Here is an 18,308-nt window from a genome sequence, read left to right on the forward strand (position 1 = left end):
AGTAAGCCCCCACACTTACGGACATCTAATCTTTGACAAAGGTGCCCAGACTATTAAATGGGGAAAGCAGAGTCTCTTCAATAAATGGTGTTGGAAAAAATGGGTTGAAACATGCAGAAGAATGAAACTGAACCACTATATTTTCACCAAATACAAAAGTAAATTCCAAGTGGATCAAAGACTTGAATGTTAGACCAGAAACTATCAGATACTTAGAGGAAAATATTAGCAGCACTCTTTTCTGCATAAATTTTAAAGACATCTTCAATGAAACGAATCCAATTACAAAGAAGACTAAGGCAAACATAAATCTATGGGAATACATCAAATTAAAAAGCTTCTTCACAGCAAAAGAAATGACTACTCAAACCAAGAGACCCCTCACAGAATGGGAGAAGATCTTTACCTGTCATACATTAGACAAGAGGCTAATAACCAAAATATATAAAGAGATTGCCAAACTCAACAACAAGAAAACAAAGGACCCCATCCAAAAATGGGGAGAGGACATGGACAGAATATTCACCACAGAAGAGATTCAAAAGGTTGAGAAACACATGAAGAAATGCTCCAAGTCTTTGATTGTCAGAGAAATGCAAATAAAGACAACAATGAGCTACCACTTCATTTCTCAGCTACCACTGAGAAAAGGTAATAGCAGCAAATGCTGGAGAGGTTGTGGGGTCAAAGGAACCCTCCTGCACTGCTGGTGGGAATGTATCCAGCCTCTGTGGAGAACAGTCTGGAGAACTTTCAGAAGGCTAGAAATGGACCTACCCTATGATCCTGCAATTCATCTCCTGGGGATAGATCCTAAGGAACCCAACACACCCATCCAAAAAGATCTGTGTACACATATGTTCTTAGCAGAACAATTTGAAATAGCCAAATCCTGGAAGCAACTCAGGTGTCCAACAACAGATGAGTGGCTGAGCAAGTTGTGGTATATATACACAATGGAATACTACTCAGCTATTAAAAATGGTGATTTCACCATTTTCAGCCGATCCTGGATGAACCTTGAAAAATTCATGTTAAGTGAAATAAGTCAGACACAGAAGGATAAATATGGGATGATCTCACTCTCTGCCAGAAGTTGAAAAACCAGATCAGAAGAGAAAACACAAGTAGAACCTGAACTGGAATTGGCATATTGCACCAAAGTAATTGAGGAATTTCAGAGGAATTTCATGGTTATAGGATAGGTCCACTTCTAGCCTTCTTTTTAAAATTTTCCATATTTCCTATATTCATAGTAGCACAGTTTTTGTTTAAATATTTTATTTATTTATTTATTTATTTATTTGTTACTGGGTAGGTACAGAGAGAAACTGAGGAGGGAGATTGAGATACAGAAAGAGGGGCTAGGTAGTGGCACACCTGATTAAGTGCTCATGTTACAGAATGTAAGGAACCAGGTTCAAGCCCCTAGTCCCCACCTACAGGGGGAAGCTTCATGAGTGGTGAAGCAGGGCTGTAGGTGTCTCTCTATCTCTCTCCCTCTCTATCTCCCCCTCTTGATTTCTCTCCGTCTCTATCTAATAAATAAGTAAATAAATTAAAGAATAGGTTATGGCTATTATTTTTTAAATAGAGAGAGAGAAAGAAAGATACCTGCAGCCCTGCTTTACTAGTTGTGAAGCTTTCTCCCTACAGGTGGGTACCAGGGACTTGAACCTGGGTCCTTGCACACTGTAAGGTGTGTACTTAACCAGGTGTACCACTACCTGGCCCGACAGCACAGTTTATAATAGCCAAAATTTGGAAGCAACCTAGTTGTCTAACAACAAATGAGTGGTTAAGAAAGTTGTGGTAGATATATACAATGGAATACTTCTCAGCTATTAAAAATGGTAAATTCACCATCTTCATCTCATCTTGGATGGAGCTTGAAGGAATCATGTTAAGTGAGATAAGTCAGAAAGAGAATGATGAATATGGGATGATCTCACTCATAGATAGAATCTGAAAAATAAGGTCATAAGGGAAAAATAAAAAACAGAACTTGGACTCGATTTAGTGTATTGCACCAAAGTAAAAGACTCTGGGGTGGGGTGGGGGTAGGTTTCAGGTCCTGACACATGATGGTGGAGGAGAACCTAGGTGGGGAGTTAGAGTGTTATGTGGTAAACTGAGAAAAGTTCCAAATGTACTATTGACTATAAACTTTTTAAAAATATTTATTTATTCCCTTTTGTTGCCCTTGCTGTTATTTATTGTTGTAGTTATTATTGTTGTTGTTGGATAGGACATAGAGAAATGGAGAGAGGGGGGAAGACAGAGAGGGGGAGAGAAAGATAGATACCTGTAGACCTGCTTCACTGTCTGTGAAGCAACCCCCTTGCAGTTGGGGAGCCGGAGGCTCAAACCAGGATCCTTACACCTGTCCTTGTGCTTTGCGCCACAGGTGCTTAAGCCACTGTGCTACTACCCGGCTCCCAACTGTAGACTATTTATCCCCCAATAAAGAAAATAAATAAATGAGAAAGTTCTGGTATATATTACTCATCTATTAAGAATGATAAATTCACCTTCTTCACCTCATCCTGGATGGGGCTTGAAGGAATCATATTAAGTGAGAAAAGCCAGAAAGAGAAGGATGAATATGGGATGATCACACTCACTGACAGAAGTTGAGAAAAGGGGAGTTAGGTGATAGCACAGCGGGTTAAGTGCACGTGGTGCGAAGCGCAAGGACCAGCGTAAGGATCCCGGTTAGAGCCCCCGGCTCCCCACCTGCAGGTGGTGAAGCAGGGCTGCAGGTGTCTTATCTTTCTCTCCCCCTCTCTGTCTTCCTCTCCTCTCTGCATTTCTCTCTGTCCTATCTAACAACGATGACTTGAATAACAACAACAATAACAACCACAACAATAAAAAAACAAGGGCAATAAAAGGGAAAATAAATAAATAAATATTAAAAAAGAAGTTGAGAAATGAGAACAGAAAGAGGAAACACAAAGCAGAACCTGCTGTATTGCACCAAAGTAAAGGACTCTGGAGCGGGGTGGGGAAGACCAGGGGCTTTCAGGTCCTGGTACAAGCTGGTGGAGAAGGCCCTCGGCTGGGGTGAGAGTGTTTTTCAGAAAACTGAGAAATTTTATACATGTACAAACAACTGTATTTACTGTAAACCACTAATCCCCCCAGTTGTATGCTTTACATTGGTTTGGTCTAGCTCTCCCCCTGCCAGGAAAATTGGTTTAGTCCTGCTAGTTTCGCGGGCCCGCTTGTCCCCGCCCCAAAAGAACCCCGACAGAGTTCGAGACTTCTTGGCGCCGCCATGTGAGAAGGATGCAGGAGAGTTCTGTTTGGCGCCAAGAAGTCTCGAACTCTGTCGGGGTTCTTTTGGGGTGGGGACAAGCGGGCCCGCGAAACTAGCAGGACTAAACCAATTTTCCTGGCAGGGGGAGAGCTAGACCAAACCAATGTAAAGCATACAACACCCCCAATAAAATATTTTCAAAAAAAAAGAAAGGGAGAGACACCTGTAGCACTGCTCCCCCAATCCATTTAGGTTTGGACCAGGGGGCCTGGTCCTTGCGCATTGTAACGTGTGCTTAACTAGATGCACCACCACCTGTCCCCAATAACTGCTCTTTCAATGGAAAGAATTCTTTCTTTAAACATGGGATTGCCTATCTGGGGTGGTCAGATCCCGGTGAGAGCACCCTAATGTGGGAACAAGTGGGACTAGGATTAGAGTTACATGTTCATAGAAGACCAGAGTTGCTTTTCAGCTTTTCATTATATGTCTGGTCCTGTATTTTCAGCCTATGGTGGTAAGAACAAGCCATGTTTTTCTTCTCTCTCTCTCTCTCTGTCTGTCTATCTCTGTCTCTCTCTCTCTCCCTTCAGGGTTATCGCAAGGCTCAGTGATGGCACTATGAATCTACTGCTCTTGGCAGACACTTTTTACATTTTACTGGCTAGGACAGAGAGAAATTGAGAGAGGAGGGGAAGATAGAGAAGAGAAGAGACACCTGCAGATCTGCTTCACCTCTTGTGAAGCGGCCCCCCTAAACCCAAATCCTTGTGCAGGTTCTTGTGCTTCGTACTATGTGTGCTTAACCAGGTGCACCACTGTCCAGGCCCCTCAAGTCATAGCATTAAAAAAAATACATACATACATACATACACATACATAATCACAATGTCCAAACATAACCTCTGGGTCCATTTGGGTCCATATTCTTTAGTTTAGAGGTCTAGCTTCAAAATCAATGAAGTGAGAGTGGGGTATTAGGCACCTGTAGTCTGACCAGTATATATCTCACCAGAGAGAGAGAGACTCGTGAAACACAAGAAACCAAAATTTCCCCCTTCCTTCCTTCCTTCCTTCCTTCCTTCCTTCCTTCCTTCCTTCCTTCCTCTCTTTTTAGAGGCAGAGAGAGAGAGTGACAGAGACCACAGCATGAAAGTTTCTTTCAGTGTGGTGGGGGTCAGGCTCAAACCTGGGGTCCCCCACATGGCAAAGCAGTGCACTATCCCAAGGGAGATCATCTTTATGCCACAAGTGAGGAATAAATCAGAAAGAACCAAGACTGGTACAGTGGCCTTGGCCATGGAAAGAATGCAACAGATATAAGAAGAGTACAAAGGGGAATTGACAGGACTTGGTGATTCATGAGCTCTGCAGGGCGAGGAAGGTGATTAATGGAAGATGATGCTGAGCTGTCAACTGTGGCAATTCATAAAAGCCTCAATTTCCTCATCTATTAAGGGGGGGGGGGTGAAGAATTGTATCACCAGCAGGGCTGGCTGAGGATAAGTGGATGACGTCTAAAGTGGTTCATAAGGTAACTGGAATGCATTCGCACAAGCGCTACCTGTTATTGTTTTGGGTGGCTGTTGAGCCTTGATGGCTGGGTTAGTGACATTCTTGGAAGAAACTGGACAGTCCATTGAACTGGTAGAAACTGCCGGAACTAATGAGCCATCTGTCTGTGTCACCTCCCTGGCTGAATGGCTTCTCAGATGGGACAGATAGCAAAGCAGTGAAGCACTGAGATCTTGGAACCAGAACTTTTGAATCCCAGCTCATACACGTACTATTGTCAGAGTCCAGGGAAACACTCTCTAAATTTTGGCCTTCGTGTTTCCAAATTGGAATGATAAAAATGTTTACCTCATAGGGCTGATAGGAGGACTGAATAAATGAGGCTACTCAAGTGAAATCTTTTACAAAATATGTTAAATACACATTGCTTATTCATCCTATCTCTCCCGGAGGTTGTGAGCTGTTTCTATTTCTTCCCTTTCCAGTTGTGCCCAACATGAGAGGCACTGTCCATTAATGGCTCATCATCTTTCCTCTTTGATTGTAGTCTGCAGCCTCTCTCTCTCTCTCTCTCTCTCTCTGTGTGTGTGTGTGTGTGTGTGTGTGTGTGTGTGTGTATCTCAGTCCCCTGAGAAACTTCCCAGTCCATAATTGTGTAAAATCGCAGAATACAAGCAGCCATCTTTAAGGCAAGGAGGACTGGTAGCCTTTGCTTAGAGACCCCACCCTCAATTTCTACTGCTGCCAGAAACAGGTTTCACACATGCTTACAAAGACAACACAAACTCCTTCTCTTCAATGAATTCTGGAGCTGAGGCCTGTAAGACAGTTTCCCTGGGCCTGAGTCAAGGAGTCAGCAGTGTGTCCCTTCTAGCAGATTCCAGAGAATCCAACACCTTGCCCTTCTGGTTTCTCCAGACCGCCATGCTCCTCCGCCCCTTCTTCCATCTTCAAAAGGATACAGCAGGCTGAGTTCTCCTGATAGCCCCAACCCTGTCTCTCTGGTCCTCCTCTATCCAACCACTATCTCCAGTAAGGTCCATTTGGATAATCCAGAATATTCCTAGTGCTCAAGTCAGATTAACAGCCATAATAAAGCCCTTTGCAACTTTAGCCCCCCACCCCCACCCCAAAGCCCATAGTCTCACATTCTCACAGGTTCTGATGAGTGCATCATGGACATTTTTGAAGGACTATGATTACACCTACCACACCCTCCACAGAGACAGTTCCCAGAGAATTTGACCCTATTATGTCCCTCTGTTCTGTAGGACCTACATGACTCAGTGAATGATGAGCCATCAGTCATGATCTGACCACTGTAGAGGGCACATTTAGGAGGGATTTCATGCTAAGTTGTTTCTTCTGGCCTAACCCAGATTCTGTGTCATGCTTACTGATGTATTTTCAGCCAGGGTAGCTTACTAGTTAGGACATATGCCTTGCTGTATATGTGGCCCACGTTCAATTTCAGGCACCACATGGGAGGTGATTGACACTGGAAGAAGCTCTAGTGTTGTGGTGTTTTTCCCTTCCCCTGTCTATCTGAACCAAAAAGTGGACCCGGCAGGGGAATCACACATGACTGAGGTTCAGACCTCCCCCACAAAGAATTAAATTAAAATTAAAAGCCATATTTGCCTCCAAATGCACATGCTCGGTTTCACCACAACTAGCAGACTTCTTTTGCTTTGTTTGTGGTTTGCTTTTTTTTTTTTAATTTTTAATTTTTTTTTGCCTCCAGGGTTATTGCTGGGGCTCAACGCCTGCACCTTGAATCCACGGCTCCTGGAGGCCATTTTCTCCATTTTGCTGCCCTTGTTGTTGTTGTTGTTGCTGCTGTTATTGTTATTATTGTATTGCTGTTATTGTTGTTGAATAGGACAGAGAGAAATGGAGAGAGAAGGGAAAGACAGAGAGGGGGAGAGAAAGACAGACACCTGCAGACCTACTTCACCGCTTATGAAGCGACCCTCCCCCGAAGGTGGGGAGGCGGGTGCTCAAACCGGGATGCTTATGCCAGCCCTTGTACTTTACCATGTGTGCTTAACCTGATGCAGTACCATCTGGCCCTCTCCCTTTTTTTTGCCACCAGCGTTATCACTCGGACTTGGTGCCGGCACTATGAATCCACTGGTCTCAGTAGCCATTTGTTCTTTTTTATTTGCCTACTTTATTTCACAGGACAGAGACAGGTTGAGAACAGAGGAGGAGATAGAGAGGGAGAGAGAAAGAGAGACACCTTCAGGCCTACTTCACCGCTCGTGAAGACCACCCCCCTCGCAGGTGGAAAGGGGGAATCGAACCTGGGTCCTTGTGCATAGTAACATGGATGCTCAACTGGGTTGGTGACCATCCAGCCCCCTACTTTTTATTTTATTACACAGAGAGGGAGAAAGAAGGAGACACCACAGCACTACTCATGGCAGTCACTTCTGTTTCGCATGGCACACTCATGTGGTGGCTTAAACCCAGGTCTTTGTGCTTGGCAAAATGTGAGTTCTCTCCTTGTGCCTTTAATTTTTAAAAATTTTTATTTATTCATTTCCCCTTTTGTTGCCCTTTTTATTGTTGCTGTAGTTATTGTTGTTGTTATTGATATCATTGTTGCTAGATAGGACAGAGAGAAATGGAGAGAGGAGGGGAAGACAGGGAGGGGGAGAGAAAGATAGACACCTGCAGACCTGCTTCACCGATTGTGAAGCGACTCCCCTGCAGGTGGGGATCCAGAGGCTCGAACCAGGATCCTTTTGCTGGTCCTTGCATTTTGTGCCACTTGTGCTTAACCTGATGCATTACCATCCGACTCCCGTGCCCTTAAAATTTTTAAAGAAGGCAGGGGCAAGAGAACTAGGTTTACAGAGAGGACTTGTGCCTGGGCATGCATGTGGCAAAGGACTGAGTGCCACCATCACACAGGAAGTGCCATGGCAAGGGAGGAAATTCCGATGTTGTGCTGTCTCTCTTTCTGTATCTCTCTCCCTGAAAGGAAAAAGTGGCCCAGGAGTGGTGTATGGTCCCAATTCTTCAAAACAGATAAATAAGTAAAAATAAAGACACTTATTTCTTAAGGAAAAAAATCTAAAGCAGGGGCAGGGCAATGGCACACTGCATAGAGTGCACATGTTACCGTGTGCAAGGATCCAGGTTCAATCCCCCATCCCCACCTGCTGGGGGAAAAATTCATGAATGGTGAAGCAGTACTGCAGGTCTCTCTCTCTCTTGCTTGCCCTTTCTTTCTCTCTCTCCCTCTCTATCTACTCCTCCCCTCTCAATTTCTCTGTCTCTATCAAAAACCAAATGAGTAAATTAAAATAATAAAATATATTTAAAGAAAATATCTGGAGAGATATAATGATTATGCAAAAAGGTTTTCAGGCCTGAGGCATGAAAGGTCCCAGGTTCAATCCCCAGCACCACCATAAGCTAGAACTGAGTGGTGTTCTAATTAAAATTTAAAAAATAATAATAATTAGAGAGGGAATTACCTTGGTAAATGTTCTCCACTGTGAGAAAGAAAGGCTCATCATCACAGGTCATCTGAATCAATGATGTGGACATCCACTTCATCTCTGGAACTTAACTTCCCCACAAGCTCACTGCCAATATATTTCCTTTCTTTATTTGCTTCATTTTTTTTTTTTTTTTTTAACCAGAGCACTGCTCAGCAGGATTGAACCTGGGAGCTCGGAGCTTTAGGCATCAAGATCATTTGCATAACCACTATGCTGTCTCCTCAGCCCACCATTACATTTCTGCTTCCCTTAGCAGCACCTCAACAGTAATGCTCTGACTTCAGCTCCAGTGAGTGATTAATGGACAACAGAGAAAACCTAAGAAAAGCAGGTAAGAAATAATAGGTTGCAAGGCAGAGCGTTGGAATTGTTTTCATTTCATCTTTTTAAAGGGCTAAAAATGCCATAGGTCCTATTTTAGGAGTACCAGGAGTTCAAGCACAGTAGCTGCAAATAGGTAAAGTTTCAATGCCCTAGAATCTCACTCTGAGATTCAGTAGCCTGATCTTTTGAGTTCTTTGATCTCCGAGGCACCAAAAACCTTCTCAAAATAAATGGACCTAGTGGGTTGGGCATACCTGATTGAGAACACACATTGCCATGTGCAAAAAGACCAGGGGCTGAATCCCTGCTCCTCAACTGCATGAGCAGTGAAGCAGGTCTGCAAGTGTTTCTCTTTCTCCCTTTCTATCTCCCCCCTCCCCTCTCAATTTCTCTCTGAAGGAAAGAAGGAGGAGGGGAGGGGAGGAGGAGAGGAGGAGAAGGAAAAGAAGGGGAAGGGGAGAAAACTGAGGAAGGAAGAGTAGAAGAAGGATGAAGAAAAGAAGGAGGAGGAGGAGTAGAAGAAGAAGTGGAAGAGGAAGAAGTAGTAGAAGTAGAAGTACAAGTACAAGTAGTAGTAGAAGTAGTAGTAGAGGTAGAAGTACAAGTAGAAGTAGAAGTAGTAGTAGGTAGGGGGGAGAATACAGGTCCAAAAAGGCTAACAGAAGACCTAGTGGAGGGTGTATTGTTAGATGGAAAACTGGGAAATGTTACGCATGTACAAATTATTGTATTGACTGTCAAATGTAAAATATTAATTCCCCGATAAAGAAATTTAACAAAAAGAAGTAGTAGTAAAAGTACAAATAGAAGTAGTAGAAGAGGAGGAGGCAGAATAGGAAGAAAGAAAAAAAAAAAGACTGCCAGGAGTGGTGACTTCATTGTGCAGGCACCAAGCTTCAACAATAACCCTGGTGGTCCGTGGGTCTAAATCTCTAATGAAGGGAACATATTTTTAAATTTTATGGCTGATCCTAGCTTTCTAGCAGGTAGAAGGATACTTTGGTATGTGACAGAAAGAACATTTGGCTTGAAAACCAGAAGGGTTAGCATGACATTGCTTCATGATTTGGGGTAGGGCCCTCAAGAGGAGAGGAGACAGCCAGCAAGCACTGAGGATCGCTTATTGCCAAGTATCTCACCCAGTTTCTCCACAACAGTTGACAGTCACTGTTGTGCTCACCTTAAACACGGGGAGGACTCAACAGTAGATCACAAGCCTCACATGTATGAGGACTTGGGTTTAAACCCCAGCACCAACAGAAAGCAAGAGACAAAGCGTGTGAAGCCCTATCCAAAGTGGAGTGGTGTTTTCACTCTCTTTCTCTGCTCTCTATGGTTCTCTCTCTCTCTCTCTCTCTCTCTCTCTCTCTCTCTCTCTATATATATATATATATATATATATATATATATATATATATATATATAAATACATTGGCAACTGGGCGGTAGCACAGTGGGTTAAGTGCACATGGTGCTAAGCGCAACAATCAGAGGAAGGATCCTGGTTTGAGCCCCCGGCTCCTCACCTACAGGGGGGGTCACTTCACAGGTGGTGATGCAGGTCTGCAGGTGTCTATCTTTCTCTTCCTCTCTGTCTGCCCTCCCCAATTTTTCTCTGTACTATACAGTAACAACAACAATAATAATAATAATAACAAGGGAAGCAAAAAATGGCTTCCAGGAGCAGTGGATTCACAGTGCAGGCACTGAGCCCCAGAGATAACCCTGGAGGCAATATATACAAAATGTGGCTCACTCAGTAGAACAAACACATCACCATACACAAGGACGTGGGTTCAAATCCTTGGTCATTACATGGGAGCGCCTGGAGAGTTGGGAGGCTTCATGAGCAGTGGAGCAGTGCTGTAGTGTCTCCTTGTCTCACTCTGTCTCTCATCTTCTATCCCAAAGGAAAAAGGGATCTGGGTGGTGGCTCTTCTGGCAGAGCACACGTTACCATGTATGAGGACACACATTCAAGTTCCTGGTCCTCATTTTTTGGGAGAAGCTTCACAAGTGGAGAAGCAGTGCTGCAAGTGTCTGTTTCTCTCTGACACTCTCTCTTCCTCTCTTTCTGTCTCTCATCCTCTATATTAAAAAAAAAAAGTCCACTGGAAACAGTGGAATGACACAAGTACTGCACCCCAGAGGCAAACCTGGTAACAAAAAAACAAACAATATATTAAGAAAAAATTGGGTTAGGGTTTGGATTACCAGTAGAGCACATGCCCTGGATGCATGAGGCCCTGGGTTCTACCCCTAATACCAGTTTAAACAAAAAAAAATACAAATAAATAAAAATAAAAGGTGAGGGAGTAGAGGAGCTAAGCTATGAAGAGACTCTTCACAAACCCACACCTAAAAAGATCTAGTGCTAAAATTCAGTCTGCTTGATCCCAAAGCCCATATCTCCTTGTGATGGGTTTGACCCTTAGCACTAGATTAAAATAATAATAATAATAAGGCTAAAGCAAACAGAGCATCATAAATGGCAGTGTTCTGGTCTCTCATTCTCATACACACAGTTGTATTTGGAGACTCTAGAGGAGATAGCTAAGAAGGGGAAGTCTGTATTCTTTGTGCACTGACAACTAGCTATGGAAAATGCTGACAAAGGAAGGCAACGTGTGACAAAGAACAGAACTGTGGTCCAGACAGTGTGGTGGCTGGGAGCCCTGAGACAGGGGCGGTAGGGAGAGGGAGACTTCGTGAGAACTGGGGCAAAGACAAGGTTCTTCCCCTTACACTCTGGACTGGTCTTTCTTGGCCTTCTTCTGGGGTTGAGAAATCCCAGAGTGAACCTTTCACATAGTCCAAACATTCTCAGGTTGGGAGGCCATGGCGATGTCCTGCATATCATGTCATCTTGGTGCCACTTGGTCTTTATTGGCACAGATGGGAGGGGCACTGGCTGGTGGTATGCAGGCACCGTCATGGAGACTTGCTTCAAGCCATGGGAAGTTTCACGCAAAACCAGTTTCTCAACAGGGTAGATGTTGTGCAAAGGTGTAAGAAGCCTGAGAAACTAGTTGAAGGCAAAACCTGTCACTATGGCGAATGGGGACATTTTCCCTTCAGTGCCAGCTGTGATCTGCCCTCAGACCCTTACCTGTGGGGACATTATACCTCTGTGTTTCTCTAACACTTTAGTACCAAGTGTATGGGACCTTATGTCAATGTCACAGGAGCCTCAACTGCCCACCCTCCAGGACACCCTCTATTCTGCAAAAGATTCTAGGTCTGAAAAGTCATTCTAGAGTTCTGGATCTTTTGTCACTGTTAGACAACCAAGAATGTGTCTCCTTTTCCAAATCCCACCCTAAATAAAATCTGAGAACACTATCTGTAACTGACAGTGAATGTTGATCAAGTGCTTACCATTTTTATTGGTTACTCTGAAATGCCAGAACAGTGACCGCTTTCCAAACGAGCCAAAGACACAAAGCAAATGTCTGGTGTTTCATAAGAGACAATCTCTAAATGTACCAGTTACTCAAGTAAGGGGAGCTGATTCAGGAAAGTTTGGACTTTGTTAAGTACAGAAGTAATGAGGAAAAGTTTGGGGGTGGGAGTGGGGATAGGGCACGATTTAGGAAAGACCTTAAGAATGGGGAATCCGGTGGTAGCACAGCGGGTTAAGTGCAGGTGGCACAAAGTGCAAGAACTGGTGTAAGGATCCTGGTTCGAGCCCCCGGCTCCCCACCTGCAGGGGAGTCACTCCACAAGTGGTGAAGCAGGTCTGCAGGTGTCTGTCTTTCTCTCCCCCTCTCTGTTTTCCCCTCCTCTCTCCATTTCTCTCTGTCCTATCTAACAACAATGACATCAATGATAACTATAACAATAAGACAGCAAGGGCAACAAAAGGGAATAAATAAATAATTTTTTTTTAAAAAAAGAGAGAGAAAGAGGAAGAATGACGACATTTGAAAAAATGAAACTACTTCTGAAGGCAAGGTGAGTGGAAGACATACTCATGGAAAGCCCATCTAGAGAAAGAGTGGTACAGAAATGTGCAAAGTGGGGGCTGGGCAGTGGCACACCAGGTTAAACGCACATAGTATGAAACTCAAGGACCTGAGCAAGGATCCCAGTTTGAGCCTTGGCTCCCCACCTGATGGGCGTTGCTTCATACGCAGTGAAGCAGGTCTGCAGGTGTCTATCTTTCTCTCTCCCTCTATGTCTTCCCCTCCCCTCTTCTCTCAATTTCTCTCTGTCCAGTCAAATAAAATGGGAACAATGGCTGCCAGAAGCAGTGGATTCGTAGTGCAGGAACCGAGCCCCAGCAATAACCCTGGAGGCGTAAATAAATAAATAAATAAATAAAGCAGTGCAAGAATCAGTGAGAGAAAATAAATCAGTGGGAAATGAGATCCCAGGGAGAAGCTGTACTCATTAACAAACGTAGCAAATACACCAATTAGATGTTGACGCATTCTACTTGGATTCTTGCAAATTGCAGACCAAAGATGATCACACTGTTTTAAGCACTTTGCATATTTTATCTCATTTAATCACCAGCACAACCCTATGAGGCATGCACTGTTAGTATCTCCCTCTTATAGGGGAAAAATAGGAAGCCCAGAGAGGTAGAGTAACTTGCTCCAGGCCACACAGCTACTGAATGGAAAAGCCTGGATTGGAACCAAAGGAACTGGTTCAAAGGTGAGTTCTGAGCACAATGCTAAGCTGCCTCCACACATATCATGTCACCCAACCTTCTTACAGTTCTGTACAACGTAGGTATCCTTATCTCCATCTTGAAAATGACTCCAAGAATCAGTATTTGGCGCAAGGTCATTCTGCTGGGCAGAGAGGTAGAATCTAAAAACAGGTCCACCATCTGTCAAATCCAGTAAGATGTCTACTGCAGTACAGTGGAAGGAGTGTCCAGAATGATATCAAACCAAAGAAAAGGGCAATAGATCCGAGTGATTGGAATAGGCAAGAGCTTCAGGGTTTTGAACAGCCAGGATTTGACTGATGAAGGCAGAACTCAGTCGCCCTGGGCCTGGTTCAGACAGGAAAGAGAATCAGGGGACAGGCATGAGCACTGTAAAACCTTTTTTTTTTTTTTTTGTCTCCAGGGTTATTGCTGGGTCTCAGTGCCTGCACCATGAATCCACTGCTCCTGGAGGCTTTTTTTTTCTCTTTTGTTGCCCTTGTTGTTTTATCGTTGTTGTTATTGCTATCATTGTTCTTGGATAGGACAGAGAGAAATCGAGAGAGGAGAAGACAGAGGGGGCAGAGAAAGATAGACATCTGCAGACTTGCTTCACCACCTGTGAAGCAACCCTCGCACCCCGCAGGTGGGGAACCAGGATCCTTATGCCTTGCATCATGTGTGCTTAACCTGCTGCACTACCATCCGACCCCCGAACTACAGCATGTTAAGGGTAGCAAAGGACTAGAAATAGGCAGGGGGAGGGAGGGAAAAGAAATAAACAATGAGCAAACTGAATGAGGCCAATGAGAGGAGATGAAAAGGACTTTGCCTCTTAGCTAAATGGCTTGATAAATGACTGACAGGGACTGAGAGGTTATAAGAGCTGCTTATAAGAGGGTTAAGAGCTGTGGAAGGGGGAAAAAAGGTGGAGAAGGAGAAAGAGATATGAAGGGGTTTTTTGGACTTGTTGCAGTCTGCTTGACAGCAAAGTGATGGGAACATTCCAGAGGAAATAACCAATAGGCAGTCGGGGGGGGGGGGGTAGAGTAGACTGGTCCTCCCACCCAGCAAATTAGCTGTGCAGGCCCGCAGGAGAGGGCAGACAAGTCAGACCCCAGGGGGAATGATGTTTTCTCAGTCAGAATTATCCAGGAGTCAGCAGAGGACACCAAAAATGCAGCATGACAACAGAAAGTAGGCCCAGGGGCAAGCCACAGGCCTGGACAAGTGGTGGGGACCAAGGTAGGGAGAGAAATGAAAGGGACACAAGAGCTAGTGACTGTAAAGAAGTGACCGCTGAGCATTCCCTACCTGGTTCTGGTCTTCCTGAGTGTTTCTGTATTGGAGGGCAGAGGGTGTAACCCCAGCTTACCCACTGGATTCTGCACACAGTCTGCCCCTCTTGCAGGATGATCAGGAGCTTCGGCGACAGGGAGCACACGTCTTCATGAGCACATAGAGACAGGGAAACCTTCAGAAAAGGCCTCTGTGGCAGCAAGAATAGCAATATTTTGTGATATGGATACTTAAACAAATTTTTTTTAAAATTTATTTTATTTTGATAGGCCAGAGAGAAGAGGAAAGGGGAGCTAGAAAGGGAAAGAGACAGAGAGACACCCGCAGCACTGCTTTACTTGTGAAGCTTCCCCCCTGCAGGTGGGGATCAGGAGCTTGAACCTGGGTCCTTGTGCACTGTAATGTGTGCCCTCAACTAGGTGCGCCACTGCTCTGCCAGAGAAGAGAGAGAGACCATAACACTGCTCAGCTCTGGTTTATGGTGGTGCTGAGGATTGACTCTGGAACTTCAGAGCCTCAGGCACAAAAATCCTTTCACATAACCATTATGTTGTCTCCCTAGGCTAGCCAAAAAAACCTTTTTTTTTATTGCCACCAGGGTTACTGCTGGAGCTCAGTGCCTGCACTATGAACCCATTGCTCTCAGTGACCATTTTTTCCTTTTTGTTTTTCTTTCTTAAAAAAAAATTTTTTTATGAGATAGGACAAAGAAATTGAGAGGGGAGGGGGAGATAAAGAGGGAGAGAAAGATAAGACACCTGCAGACCTGCTTCACCACTTGTGAAGGGACACCCCTGAAGGTAAAGGAGCTGGGGTTGGGGGAGGCCTTGAATCAAAGTCCTTGTGCTTGGTAATATGCATTTAACCTCATGCACCACCGCCCAGCCCCCCACAACCAACCAAAGAAATTGTAAGGGAGGTCCTGCTCTTGAAATCATAGCTGTGAGTCCCACAAAAGTCCCCCAAAGCCTATCTATTATAGAGCTCTGGGACTTACCCTCATGGTCCCAGAGGACCACTTCCTTGCCCTAGCTGGCGCTGTTGAGGGGAGGAAGGTGTTTCTGAAGCCAAGGGTGCCAGGGTTACTTGACTCCAAAGCCCCTTCTGAATTTGGAAAGCATGAGAAAGCCAATTGGGGTAAGCTGCCAGTGGAAATGTCCCCTCCTGGCCTCAGGGATCCATCTGTGCATTTTCTACAGCATTGAGAATGAGATCCATTGGCCATGACCCCACCCTTGCTGACCTCTCCTACTGAGTGAGACACAGCCTGAGTCTCCCAGTACCTGGAAGGGACACACCTGAGAAAGGAAGCCCAAGCCCAGAGCCCTGAGATTTCAGTTCCTGCTCACTGCCCTTTGGCCACCTCCCTTCAAAGTTCTAGGGGCATTCTTGCAATGACTTCTGGGGGATCACCTCCCAGCCTCCAAGCAGTCTCCTTCCTGGCTAATGAAAACCCGGTGCTAGGTCGGGGGTCCTCCATAAACCATGGTGGCAGGAAGGCAGTCATCTATTCTTTGCCAGCTAGGCAGAGTTCCTCTTTGTTTCACTGTTTTGTTTTTAATTTATTTTAGGTTGAGAGAGAGAGAAGTTGAGGGGGAAAGGATTGATAGGGGGAGAGAAAGAGAGACACATGCAGCACTGCTTCACCACTTATGAAGCTTCCCACCTATAGATGGGGACCAGAGGCTCAAACCTGGGTCGTTGAGCACTGCAATGTGTGTGTTCAACCAGGTTCACCACCACCCAGCCTCTCTCCTCATTTTACAAGTGAGTAAACATAGGTTATTTCTGTGGCTCTGTGATGGCACTGGGAATTCTCTGCTCTAGGCATACTTTTTTCCTTTTCCTTTTATTTTCTTTTCCCATTTTATTGGATAGTACAGAGAGAAATTGAGAGGGAGATAGGGAAAAAGACACCTGCAGACCTGCTTCACCACTTGTGAAGCATCCCTTCTGTAGGTGAGGCTCCCAGTGGGGGCTCAAACACAGGTCATATGTGCGCTTTAATCGGTGCGTCACTACCCGGCCCCAGAAATGGCTTTCAGAGCATAGAGGCTGAGGTTAATAGGACACTTGGGATACATTCTTGGGAAGTACATTTCCATTGTTTCTCACAGTGTCTTTAATTGAGTGCTGGATTTTGTCTTCAATGCGCATCTCTCTGTTCTCTGCTCTGAGGCAAGCCACTCCTCACTCACCTAAGGAATTCTGATGATGACTTATTTCCATGCTTTAGTTTTAGCACCCCCTAAAAATGATATCCTGAAGTGCTATGGGTGGGTCTTTCTTTTTGTTTTTTTAATTTCTTTATTGGGGAATTAATGGTTTATGTTCGACAGTAAATACAATAGTTTGTACATGCATCACATTTCCCACTAGGTCCTCTGTCATCCTTTTTGGATCTGTATTCTCCCCACCACCACCAACCCCAGAGTCTTTTACTTTGGTGCAATATGCCAATTCCAGTTCAGGTTCTACTTGTGTTTTCTCTTCTGATCTGGTTTCTCAACTTCTGCCAGAGAGTGAGATAATCCCATATTCATCATTCTGTTTCTAACTTATTTCACTGAAGATGATTTTTTCAAGGCTAATCAAGGATCGGCTGAAAATGGTGAAATCACCATTTTTAATAGCTGAGTAGTATTCCATTGTGTATACATACTACAACTTGCTCAGTCACTCATCTGTTGTTGGACACCTGAGTTGCTTCCAGGATTTGGCTATTACAAATTGTGCTGCTAAGAACATATGTGTACACAGATCTTTTTGGATGGGTGTGTTGGGTTCCTTAGGATCTATCCCCAGGAGAGGAATTGCAGGATCATAGGGTAGGTCCATTTCTAGCCTTCTGAAAGTTCTCCAGACTGTTCTCCACAGAGGCTGGACCAATGTACATTCCCACCAGCAGTGCAGGAGGGTTCCTTTGACCCCACAACCTCTCCAGCATTTGCTGCTGTTACCTTTTCTGATATATGACATTCTCACAGGAGTGAAGTGGTAACTCATTATTGTCTTTATTTGCATTTCTCTGACAATCAAAGACTTGGAGCATTTCTTCATGTGTTTCTCAACCTTTTGGATCTCTTCTGTGGTGAATATTCTGTCCATGTCCTCTCCCCATTTTTGGATGGGGTCCTTTGTTTTCTTGTTGTTGAGTTTGGCAATCTCTTTATATATTTTGGTTATTAGCCTCTTGTCTAACGTATGACAAGTAAAGATCTTCTCCCATTCTCTGAGGGGTCTCTTGGTTTGAGTAGTCGTTTCTTTTGCTGTGAAGAAGCTTTTTAATTTGATGTAGTCCCATAGATTTATGTTTGCCTTAGTCTTCTTTGTAATTGGATTCATTTCATTGAAGATGTCTTTAAAATTTATATGGAAAAAGAGTTCTGCCAATATTTTCCTCTAAGTATCTGATAGTTTCTGATCTAACATTCGAGTCTTTGATCCACTTGGAATTTACTTTTGTATTTGATGAAATATAGTGGTTCAGTTTCATTCTTCTACATGTTTCAACCCATTTTTTCCAACATCATTTATTGAAGAGACTCTGCTTTCCCCATTTAATAGTCTGGGCACCTTTGTCAAAGATTAGATGTCCGTAAGTGTCTGGGCACCTTTGTCAAAGATTAGATGTCCCTAATTGTCGGGGCTTACTGCTGGGCTCTCAATTCTATTCCACTGGTCAGTGTGTCTATTCATGTTCCAGTACCATGTAGTTTTGATGACAATGGCC

This window comes from Erinaceus europaeus, chromosome 7 (genome assembly GCF_950295315.1).
Source record: "Erinaceus europaeus chromosome 7, mEriEur2.1, whole genome shotgun sequence".
Classification (NCBI taxonomy): Eukaryota; Metazoa; Chordata; class Mammalia; order Eulipotyphla; family Erinaceidae; genus Erinaceus; species Erinaceus europaeus.